Here is a 10,842-nt window from a genome sequence, read left to right as displayed (position 1 = left end):
TTGTATTTTTTGTAGCCAAACACATTCTTAATTTTACCAAGGATGGTTATTTGATAGAATTCAGAAAAGTAGGGAAAATGAGAGGCTGGACAGAAGTCAGTGGAGGGCAAAGGTCAAGGGCAGAGACTTTTTGTTTGAAGGCAGGGGAGGTCTGAGCATGTTTTTATCATAATAACCAATGTTTGTTGAGCACACACTATGAGTGGGGCCCAGGGATTTACACAGATCAACTTACTTCTCACCACAATCTTCTGAGCCAGGACTGGCTTTATCCCCCTTCATCCTCAGAGAACTTTGGCCCAGAGATGCAAAGCAACTTGTCCAAAGGTCCTAGAGCTACTAGGCAGTGGAGGCAGGATCTGAACTCAAGTAGATGGGAGTCCAGCCAAAAGTGGAATCTTGGACTCCTCAATCAATGAAGCCAGTGAATAAGCATGCACCCCATAAAGCCTCAGTCTCCCACTGTGTGAAACGGGGCTGACTGTCTCACCTCCAGTGTTGGGGCACCAGGAGCCCGCCTTTCTGTGGGTGGCCCTTGGGAGGGCCGAGGCAAGAGCAGATGGCACTGGGGCGCAGGGTGGGTGCTGAGATGGGCCAGCAGGATGAACTGGCATCAGCTGGCCCAGCGGGCCAGGGGGGGCAGGCGTCGCTGTCTGGTGCTTGGGGTCAGCGAGGTCAGCACTTCCCCTTCTGGCTGGCTCCATCCCTGCGTCCCTCTGCCCTGCCAGGAACCCTGCCACCAGGGAGCGGCGGCCACCCACTGGGGTGGAAGGAGTTTGTGGATGATGGCCGCTGGGGGCAGGGGACCCGGAGGGAGCAGCCCCGTCCTGGCTCCAGGGTCAGCTGAAATGCTGGAGGCTCTGCGACCCCGCCGGTCTTCCCTGGGCCTCAGTTTCCTCCTCTATGAAATGGGGCTTGAACAGCACCTCCAGGGCCCGTTGAGCCGGTTCCCGGAGATGACCGCAAGGCTGCAGTGCGGTGTGTGCGGGGACGCGCGGGGACGCGCGGGGAGCCCCAAAGCGGCCCGTGGGGAGGAGTGTGCGGGCTGTGCGGCGTGTGGGTCCCTCCCAGGCCCATCTCACTCCGGTCCGCCCCAGTTCCCGCCCGGAGCATTTCCGGGCCGCCTCAGGAAATACCAGACCCCCGCCCCACGCGGTCCCCACGGAGCCGCCGGCCAGCTCCTCGCCCGCCCCTCCTCCCCCTCCTTCCGGCCGCCGGGCCTTTGCTCGCATCTCCGTCCCAGGGGACTGCCAGCTCTAATGGGCCGGTCCTCGAGACTCGCCCGCTGCTGCCATCTGAGCCTTCTAGGTGGTCTGCATCTCCTCCCTCGGCCTCCTCCAACTCTTTACTCCCGCGCTGGGAGAAGGCAGGTAGAGGGCAGGGCTGGGGCGGGGCTGGGGCCTCGGGAACTGGGATGCTACACCCTCGAGGCAAGGGTGCTGTGAGGTAGGAAAAAAGTTGGGGACATTCTGGAAACCCAGAGGAGGAATCAGGGAAGTAATCCGGGAAGGCTGCCTGGAGAAGGTGACATTTAAGTCTGGACTAGAAGAGCAAGGCGTTAACCAAGGACAAGGGTTTCAGACAATAATTCATTTATTCAACAAGCATTTATTGAGCACCTACATCATGCCAGTCCCAGTGCGAAGCCCTGGGGTTTGGGCAGGAGGCAAGATAGGTTTGTGCTCTCGTGGGTTTTGCACTGGGGGAGTCTGAGGAGGAAGCAAACTGACAAACTGGGCACAGAGCTACTGAGAAAGAAGACGTGGGGGGGGGTGCCCTTGGGCTAGTCTGAGGCTGGTGGTCAGAAGGGCTTCCCTTCCCTGAGGAAAAGGCATCAGAATGACTGGAAGCCTGAGCAAAGCTTAGCTAGGCAAAGAGGGAGGGAGGGGAGGCTCCAGATTGGGGCCGGGGGGGGGGGGGGACAGGAAGTGCAAGTTGGAGGTTGGGAGGTCCGGAGCCGAGACTGCCAGGTGGCGCCCGTGGCGCCCAGACTACTGCTCCAATCTGTCAACAAGGCCAGTGGATCCAGGCAGTGAAGTGACTTACCCAGGGTCACACATAATAGAGCCAGGATTTGAGCCTGGAGTGCAGGGACGGGAACTGCTAACCACAGGGGGCTCCGTGGCCGCTTGAGGCCGACCCACCGCCGCACACCCCTCCGGGAGCTGGGGCCAGCCTCCCCTGCGTGACACGCAGGGCCCCCAGGGGCAGGTACTGACGGAGGGGACAACCAGCTGTTGATAGGAGACACTGCCCTGGGACAGGCAGGAGCGGAAATCGCCGTGGGATGGTGGAGGCTGTGGTGGCCATGATGTGGTTTCTCCAGGGCCCCTGTGGTCGCAGCCTGGGCCCTGTGCCTGCTTCCTGTGGCTTCTTCAGTCACAGGACTTCAGAGTCCTCCTCACCGGGGCCTGTTCTGTTTCCCAGAGCTTGGGCTGGGAGTCCCGATGGTACCCTCTTCAGTCCCTGAAGACCTCCCTTCCTTTCTCTCCTGGGAGGCTGGGGTTGGTCTCCCTGTTTTGTAGAAAAGGAAACTCAGCTCCAGAGAGCGACAGCGGCCGGGCTGGGGTCACACAGCGGAAGAGCTGCGCCAGGAGGCCCCAGCTCTTGGCATCTCCCCTTCCTTGTCTCATCTTCCCAAGCTCCTGAAGGTGAGTCCTGGGATCTCATCCAAACAAAAGACTTGAACTTGCATCCTTGTTCTGCATGCTTCTGGGGGTTCCACATGAAGACATTCCATTGGTCTTCAAACGTGATTGAGCTCCGACCCTGAGCCTGGGCCCCGTGCACATTGGACAAGCTCTAAGAGTGTTATCTCTGGTCTCCATTCATAGAGGGAGTGGGTAAGGGCACAGACTCGGGGTTCACGTACCCTCTACCACCTGCTCACTGTGCCTCTTTCAACCTCCTGTGCCTTAGTTCCCTCGTTGGTGAAATGATGCCTTCCCCGTTGGGTTGGTACGAAGGTTAAATGAGATAATATAGGGAAGTGCTTAGGAGAGGGGCTGCCGTGGTGTCTCTGTGTGGGCTTTGCTGTTATTAGGCACCTACTGCATGCTGTGGCCCTGCACAGACCCACCCCATCCTTACGGTCACCAAGGAGACAGATACTTTCACATCTCCACTTCACAGATGGGAGATGGAGATTCGACGGCAGCTGCAGGTTCCCCAGAGTCTCGCAGCTGGTGAGACGTGGTGTCAGGACAGAAACCCAGGCCAGGCTGACTCAGCCATCCCCGGGGCCCTCTGCCAACAGGGCGACTGTGACTCAAGTTTGCAGGAAGAGGGGGAAGAGGGTGGGGTAAGTGGGTGCCGAGGGGAATCCAAGGCCTCTGTTTTCTCAGAAATAGAAGTGTGTTTGGTGACGTCTGCACATGCTATGGTTGAGGCCGGCAGAGCCAAGGAGCAGCCAGTGAGGGGCCCCGGAGTCCCCTTGACATAGCCAGCTTGCCAACGCTGTGGGGAAACGCACGGTCTCTGCAGGGGCAGCTGGATTTCAACCTGGGCCTCTGAGGCCATGACCTGGGCTCAGTCCCCAGCACCGCACGGGACGTCCAGGTTGGCCCGGGAGTCCCCAGCCCTCTCTGGCTCTGCCCTAACCTGCTGTATGACTTCAGGCCCAGGCAAAACCTCTTAGGCTCCTCGAGTACTGGGGGTGGGGAGGGGGGAGATGTGGGGGCAGGGGGGAGGAGGGCACCATCTTGGGGGTCCGGGAAGACTGATGGAGCACTGGACTGGAGGGAATGGAGGACAGGGCATGTGGGTAGACATCTGCGGGGAGGGCGTTCTAGGCAGAGGGAACAGCGAGGGACAGTGTGGGGGAGGCTCCGTGTGCAGGGGGAGGGGTGGGGTGGGGCAGGATGGGCAGGGCCTTCTAGCCATGGAGGGGCTGGGGATTTGATTCTAAGGGTCCTGCCAAGTCCTTGGAGGGTTTGAAGAGGGTGATGCGATCTCATTTGGTCTTCCCAGCCACCCCCCTGCCAGCAAGGAACAGCGCCCCCAAATGGCAGTGAGGAAGCTGGGCTCTGAGAGCATCCCTGAGCAAGTCTGAGGCCTTTGTCCCAGGCTCCCTAATCTGCCATTTGTGTGTGGGGGGGGTAGGGTGCAAGCTACAAACCCCTCCCCAGGGGACCATAGTCCATTAACCCAGGGCTTACAAACTGGCTTCCACCACTCAACAGACATATTTAGACATTACGCCTGTGGCCAGAACCTTGCAGGGGCCAGTACCAGCCCTCCCTCAAAAAGCTGCCAGATCATGGAGTGACAGAAACTAAGCTGTGTCACCATCTGGGGGGCAGGTGCTAGAAGGGTCTGCAGCCGGAGAAGGCCCTGAGCAGGGCCCGTGGCCATCAGGGAAGGCCTCTGAGGCAGGATGCCTACTGAATCCTAAAAGCCTATCAGCACTCAGCCAGGTCAACTGTTAGAAGGGGCCTGAGGGTGGAGAGGGAGCTCCAGGCTGAGGGAACAGCACACAGGGACGCTCAGAGGCAAGCATGCGCAGGAGGTCATCTAAGGTACCCCAGATGATGGGTGGGCCTGTAATGTGGGATGGTGGGGGAGCAGTGATCACAGATGAGCCCAGAGAGGGCAATCCCTTCCCCCACTCTGGAGCTCCGTTTCCTGATCTATTCAATGGGTGATCAGAAGAAAGCAGGAGACCAAGGATGGGAAGGGGCCTCGGGCTGGCTGGGCAGGTCCCAACTGGCCCGCTTGTCCCTCCTGCTTTTGTCTCAGTGTTGGGGAGGCTCTGATCCAACAGGCCAGACCAAGAGAATGGGGATACAGTTTTGTCCTCATCCTTCTGCTTGGAGGCCCTCAGCTATAAGCACATTTACAAAAATTAATAACAATATTGCTTTACTTCCTTAAGTTGCATTTCCTTCAGATTAAAGAAAGAAGTAGAGAAAGGAGAAGAGGGAGGGAGGGAGGAAATAAGAAAGAGAAGGAGGCAGGGGAAAAAAAAGATCTGGAGATTTGGCGGTCCCTGGGACAAACCTGTTTCAGCCCCAGTGCCCAGCATCACATAGTCGGGGCTCAGAAAGGGAAGGTTGCCCCGGTGAGCGGAGGTGAGGTGGGGAGAAGGTGGCAGGGAGATCCGGTCTGGAGATGTGGTCCGTGGTGTCAGGATAGACTGGTAGATCCTGATATTCCCCTTGGCCCAGGGCCCCTTCCAGCACTGAGGCCTGCCCTCTTGGCATTCTTCCAACCACACTGAGTTATGAGTTTATGAGTGCCTACTCAGTGCTGGGCCTTAGATGGCATGCTTTCCATCTGTCATCTGAGCATGGAGAAGCAGGCTTTATTGGCCCCATTTTATAGGTAAGCTCCAGACTCAGAGAGGAGCAATGACTTGTCCAAGATCACCTAGCTGGCAAGTGACCAAGTCTGGATTCAAATCTAGGCCTCTCTGTCCCCAGGACCTATATTTTCAACCACTGATATGGCCCCTATAAGGGATCAGATTAGGGGCATGTCTTTGCAAAGAGAAGAGCATCCACATGGAAAAGCTGGAGAACGTAAGCAGTTTCCCCAACATATCGCAAAAGGTTATTCCTCTCTGCTTCTAAAAAGTTCTGGATTCTCTTAGGGCGTCAATATGTTCATCTGTGAAGTGGGCTAGTAACCTTGCCTGGCCTCCTCCCCATCTAATGTGAGAAGCCTGCGGGTGGGGCCCAGCCTCATGAGCATGATGGTTGCTCCTGATTCCCTGGGGATCGGCCAGGTTTAGGGGTTCTGGGACCAGCTCTGCACAGCTCTGTGTAGCCCAACACATGCATACATGCTTCCTTGCAGCTCAGCACTTTCTTTTTTTTTAAAGATTTATTTATTCATTTTGGAGAGAGAGAGAATCTCCAGCAGATTCCCCGCTGAGCACGGAGCCTGACACAAGGCTCGATCCTACCACCCTGAGATCACAACCCGAGCTGAAATCAAGAGTCAAGACAGTCAACCAATGAAAGCCCCCGGCATAGCACTTTCATATCTTAGGTAATCTTATGTAGACAAGGCAGGAGTTATCACTACCCTGTCCACTTTGTAGTGGAGAAAACTGCAGCTCAGAGAGGCAGAGTGAGGTGCCTGAGGTCACACAGCTGCCAAGTCCCTTGCACCCCGGTCTTAGGCATTGCAAATCTCTGTGGCTTCACACAGCACTCTCACATGCTCTTCTGCAGGCTTGTCCACCAGCTCAGGTCTCTCTGGCCTCTCCCGAATCCTCCAAGCTGCAGGCTCTCCATTCAAGCCCCTCCATTTTTCTTCTGGGGAACAAGGAAGGGGATCAGGACTCTGAAAATGGAATGGAAAGCAAGGACCAGGGTGACAGGTGGTCTGAGCACCTGCCCCCTTACCCTCACGTGGCTCTGGCAGAGGTCTCATGATGGATGCAGGGTTGGGGTGACCAAACCCATAGGACAGGAAAACTTAGATCCGCAAAAAGGTGAAATGGCTTAATGAATGGAGGAGCTAGGACTTGAACCCGGGCTTTCTGACTCCCGATGTCATGCCCTTGTCATTGGAGGTGGCCATACCCAGAGAGTTGACTGTCATCTCAGTCTGGATTTGGACTTTTTGCCCAAAATGATTAGCTGATGCTGACAGAAGGGTGTGATGCAGGCCAAGAGTGAGCAAGGGCAGGGCATGGTCCCCAGCACGATGATGTCGCCCATTTCTGCCTCTCTGTATTGAAGACAGCAGCTTTTTAGGAATATAAGCAGCAAGTGATTGGCTATTACACATAAAATATGGTTGGGAGGGCCTTAGATGAATAAAACTCAGCTTTAAGCATGATTTTTAAAAAAATTTTTTATTGTTATGTTAATCCCCATACATTACATCATTAGTTTTAGATGTAGTGTTCCGTGATTCATTGTTTGTGCATAACACCCAGTGCTCCATGCAGAACGTGCCCTCCTCAATACCCATCACCAGGCTAACCCATCCTCCCACCCCCCTCCCCTCTAGAACCCTCAGTTTGTTTTTCAGAGTCTATCGTCTCTCATGGTTCGTCCACCCCTCCGATTTCCCCCCCTTCATTCTTCCCCTCCTGCTACCTTCTTCTTCTTCTTCTTCTTCTTTTTTTTCTTAACATATATTGCATTATTTGTTTCAGAGGTACAGATCTGAGATTCAACAGTCTTGCACAATTCACAGCGCTTACCAGAGCACATACCCTCCCCAGTGTCTATCACCCAGTCACCCCACCCCTCCCACCCCACGCCCCACTCCAGCAACCCTCAGTTTGTTTCCTGAGATTAAGAATTCCTCATATCAGTGAGGTCATATGATACATGTCTTTCTCTGTTTGACTTATTTCGCTCAGCATAATACCCTCCAGTCCCATCCACATCGTTGCAAATGGCAAGATCTCATTCCTTTTGATGGCTGCATAATATTCCATTGTGTGTGTGTGTGTGTGTGTGTGTGTATAAAGAAGATGTGGTATATATATATATATCTTCTTTATCCATTCATCTGTCAATGGACATCTTGTCTCTTTCCACAGTTTGGCTATTGTGGACATTGCTGCTATAAACATCGGGGTGCACGTACCCTTTTGGATCCCTACTTTTGTATCTTTGGGGTAAATACCCAGTAGTTTAAGCATGATTTTAACAAATATCTATTCAGATCTGAATTGATACCAAGAACTAAAGGAGAGGTGCTCTGATTGGGTAAGTGTTGCCGAAGCTCTAAGAGGTTTGCTACATTCTCTTATTAATGACTTGAATGGAGGCACAGGGTGGGGACAGCTATTTATTCATCTGGGATAGACAAGGCATCACATAGGGAGTCTTTGGTCATAAGCAAAAGAAATGGATTCTGGTTAACTAAAGAAAAAAGTGGAAGGACATTTAGTGGAAGGAGATAGAGTAGCTAAGAGAGTCAAAGGCAAAGCTTGGAAAGGCCACCACCCCATGCAGCTCCAGGATCTTAGAAGGGAGAACTGATGGGCATGACACTGCTGTGGGGTGGTCCATGAAGGAAGGACAGATGCTGGGCAGTTAATCCAATGGAGGACCCCTCCAGGTGGCTAGGATGTTGGCTAATATCATCCAAATTCCCAAAGACAGCACCTGTAGCTGGCAGGTGGGACCGAACTGAACAAGAAGTCATTTTGCAAAGGTTAATTCAAATTCTTCCTTCGCTCTGAGAACCCAATATAGGTTGGGGATACCTGGCATCCCAGTAACCTAGAGACAAGACTGGAATTGCTCTTTCAGAGCTTCTATAAGGAACCTGCAAATAAATTTGCACAGGAGTGCAAAGACATAGACGATCAAAGACACACATTGGCATTGTTTCTAGAAACAGAATGCAGGGGATGATATCCACCATTCACTGGGGACTGATTAAATGCACTAAGCCATTATGAACGAGGCAGTTCTTTTTATGTTTACCTGGAAGAGTCACTAGGAGATACGCTGTTAAGTGAAAGGTGCACAGTGCAATGCACAGAGGAAGTTGCCATATGTGTAGAGGTTGGGGGGTGGTGCAGATACATATGAGCTTGTAAGTACCGAGAGAATCCATATTACACTGTCACAGTAGTGGCCTCAGAGGAGGGGGACTGCAGGTCTGGGTAGACAGCAGGAGGAAGACTTGTTTTTCACTGTATATCCTGACGTACTGCTTGAAAATTTTCAGTGCATGTTTTTAAAAAAAAACAACACCTTTTATGGGGCACCTGGCTGACTTAGTCAGAGGAGCGTGTGACTCTTGGTCTCGGGGTCCTGAGTTTGAGCCCCACATTGGGTGTAGAGATCACTTAAATAAATAAAAAATCTAAAATAAATAAATAAATAAACCCACCCTTTTACTTGGACTGGTTTTATTTATTTATTTATTTATTTTTTAAAAGACTTTAGTCTATTCACTTGACACAGAGAGAGATTGCATAAGCAGGAGGAGCAGCAGAGGGAGGGGGAGAAGCAGAGGGAGAGGGAGAAGCAGAGGGAGAGGGAGAAGCAGGCTCTCCACTGAGCAGGGAGCCCGACGGAGGGCTTGATCCCAGGACCCTGGGATCATGACCTGAGCTGAAAGCAGAATCCCAATCAACTGAGCCACCCAGGCAGCCCATTTGGACTGGTTTTAGATTTACAGAAAAGTTGCAGATATAGCAGAGAGGGTTCCCCTATACCCATCACTCAATTTTCCCCTACTTACCATACATTACCCTTATCCATTTGTCAAAACTTGGAAATTAACATTGGTATGATACCATTAACTAAGTCACAGAAATTACTTGGATTTCACCCGCTTTTCCACCCAACCCCCTTTTCTGTACTAGAATTCCATCTGGGGTACCACTTGCATTGAGTTGTCTTGTCTTCATAGTCTCCCTTTAGTTGGTGAGAATTTACTGGTCTCTCTCGTGTTTCATGATCTTGACAGTACTTTCGAAGAGTACTGGGTAGGTATTTGTAGGATTTGTGCACATATATTTTTAGGATTTTTTTTCATTAAAAATTTTTATTTATTTATTGAGAGAGAGAATGGGGGGCAGAGGTAAAGGGAGAGAGAGAATCTCAGGCAGAGTCCTCACTGAGCATGGAGCCTGACATGGGGCTCGATCTCTTGACCCTGAGATCATCATAACCTGAGCTGAAATCAAGAGTCAGATGCTGAACCAACTGAGCCATCCCAGCCCTAGGATTATTATTGTTTTTTTTTTTTTTTAAGATTTATTTATTTGAGAGAGAGAGAGAGAGAGCTGGTGGGGAGGGAGAGAAGGAGAGAGAAATGTAAGAAGACTCTGTGCTCAGCACAGAGCTGATGCAAGGCTCCATCTCATGATCCTAAGATCATGACCTGAGCCAAACCAAGAGCTGGATGCCTAACCAACCGCACCACCCAGGCTCTTGCCCCTAGGATTATTTTTAAAGATATTTACTAAATACAAAAAAAAAAAAAAAAATAGGAGAAGAAGAAAGAGAGAAACAGAGAAAAAGACATATGGAAAGGAGGAAGGAAGAGAGAAAGAACGACTAAATGAGAGAAAGAAGAGAAAAAGGATAGAAAGACTTTGGGGTTTCTCTCAAAAGAGAATTTTGCTCGAAGCAACAAGCTTGAAGGTTGTAGCCTTCAAGAAAGCCACAGTGATGCCCATCGGACCCAACAGCTCTAGTCACCTGGTTCCTGGGCTAGTCTGAACTGATGTGTTAAGAATTGTCTCTGTGAGGGCGCCTGGGTGGCTCAGTCGTTAAGCGTCTGCCTTCGGCTCAGGTTATGATCCCAGGGTCCTGGGATTGAGTCCCACATTGGGCTCCCTGCTCAGCAGGAAGCCTGCTTCTCCCTCTCCCACTCCCCCTGCTTGTGTTCCCTCTCTCGCTGTGTCTCTCTCTGTCAAATAAATAAATAAAATCTTAAAAAAAAAAAAAAAGAAAGAAATAGGATCCAACAGTACATTAAAAGGATTATTCACCACAACCAAGTGGGATTTATCCCTGGGCTGCAAGGTTGGTTCAACATCCGCAAATCAATCAACGTGATACAATACATTAACAAAAGAAAGAACAAGAATCATATGATCCTCTCAATAGATGCAGAAAAAGCATTTGACAAAGTACAGCATCCTTTCTTGATCAAAACTCTTCAGGGGCGCCTGGGTGGCTCAGTTGGTTAAGCCACTGCCTTCGGCTCAGGTCATGATCCTGGAGTCCCTGGATCGAGTCCCGCATCGGGCTCCCTGCTCGGCAGGGAGCCTGCTTCTGCCTCTGACCCTCCCCCCTCTCATGTGCTCTCTCTCTCTCATTCTCTCTGTCTCAAATAAATAAATAAAATCTTAAAAAAAAAAAAAACTCTTCAGAGTATAGGCATAGAGGGTACATACCTCAATATCAT

The 10,842-nt window shown here is 51.7% G+C and overlaps 1 long non-coding RNA gene across 1 annotated transcript in view; it reads left to right on the top strand.

Moving 5' to 3' along the window:
- The first annotated feature begins 1,262 nt into the window (after positions 1 to 1,262).
- LOC117999884 overlaps positions 1,263 to 10,842 on the top strand; it is a 15,397-nt gene continuing 5,817 nt past the window's right edge. Inside the window, exons 1-2 of the long non-coding RNA XR_004676342.1 lie at positions 1,263 to 1,370; positions 2,499 to 2,651. This is a non-coding gene — a long non-coding RNA (uncharacterized LOC117999884). The remainder of the gene's footprint in view (positions 1,371 to 2,498; positions 2,652 to 10,842) is intronic.

The sequence above is a fragment of the Mirounga leonina genome, unplaced genomic scaffold (genome assembly GCF_011800145.1).
Source record: "Mirounga leonina isolate KUSES-001 unplaced genomic scaffold, KU_Mleo_1.0 Mir_488, whole genome shotgun sequence".
In the NCBI taxonomy this organism is placed as follows: Eukaryota; Metazoa; Chordata; class Mammalia; order Carnivora; family Phocidae; genus Mirounga; species Mirounga leonina.
Note: the sequence above shows the minus strand (reverse complement) of the source record. Positions and strands in the feature narration are given on the sequence as shown.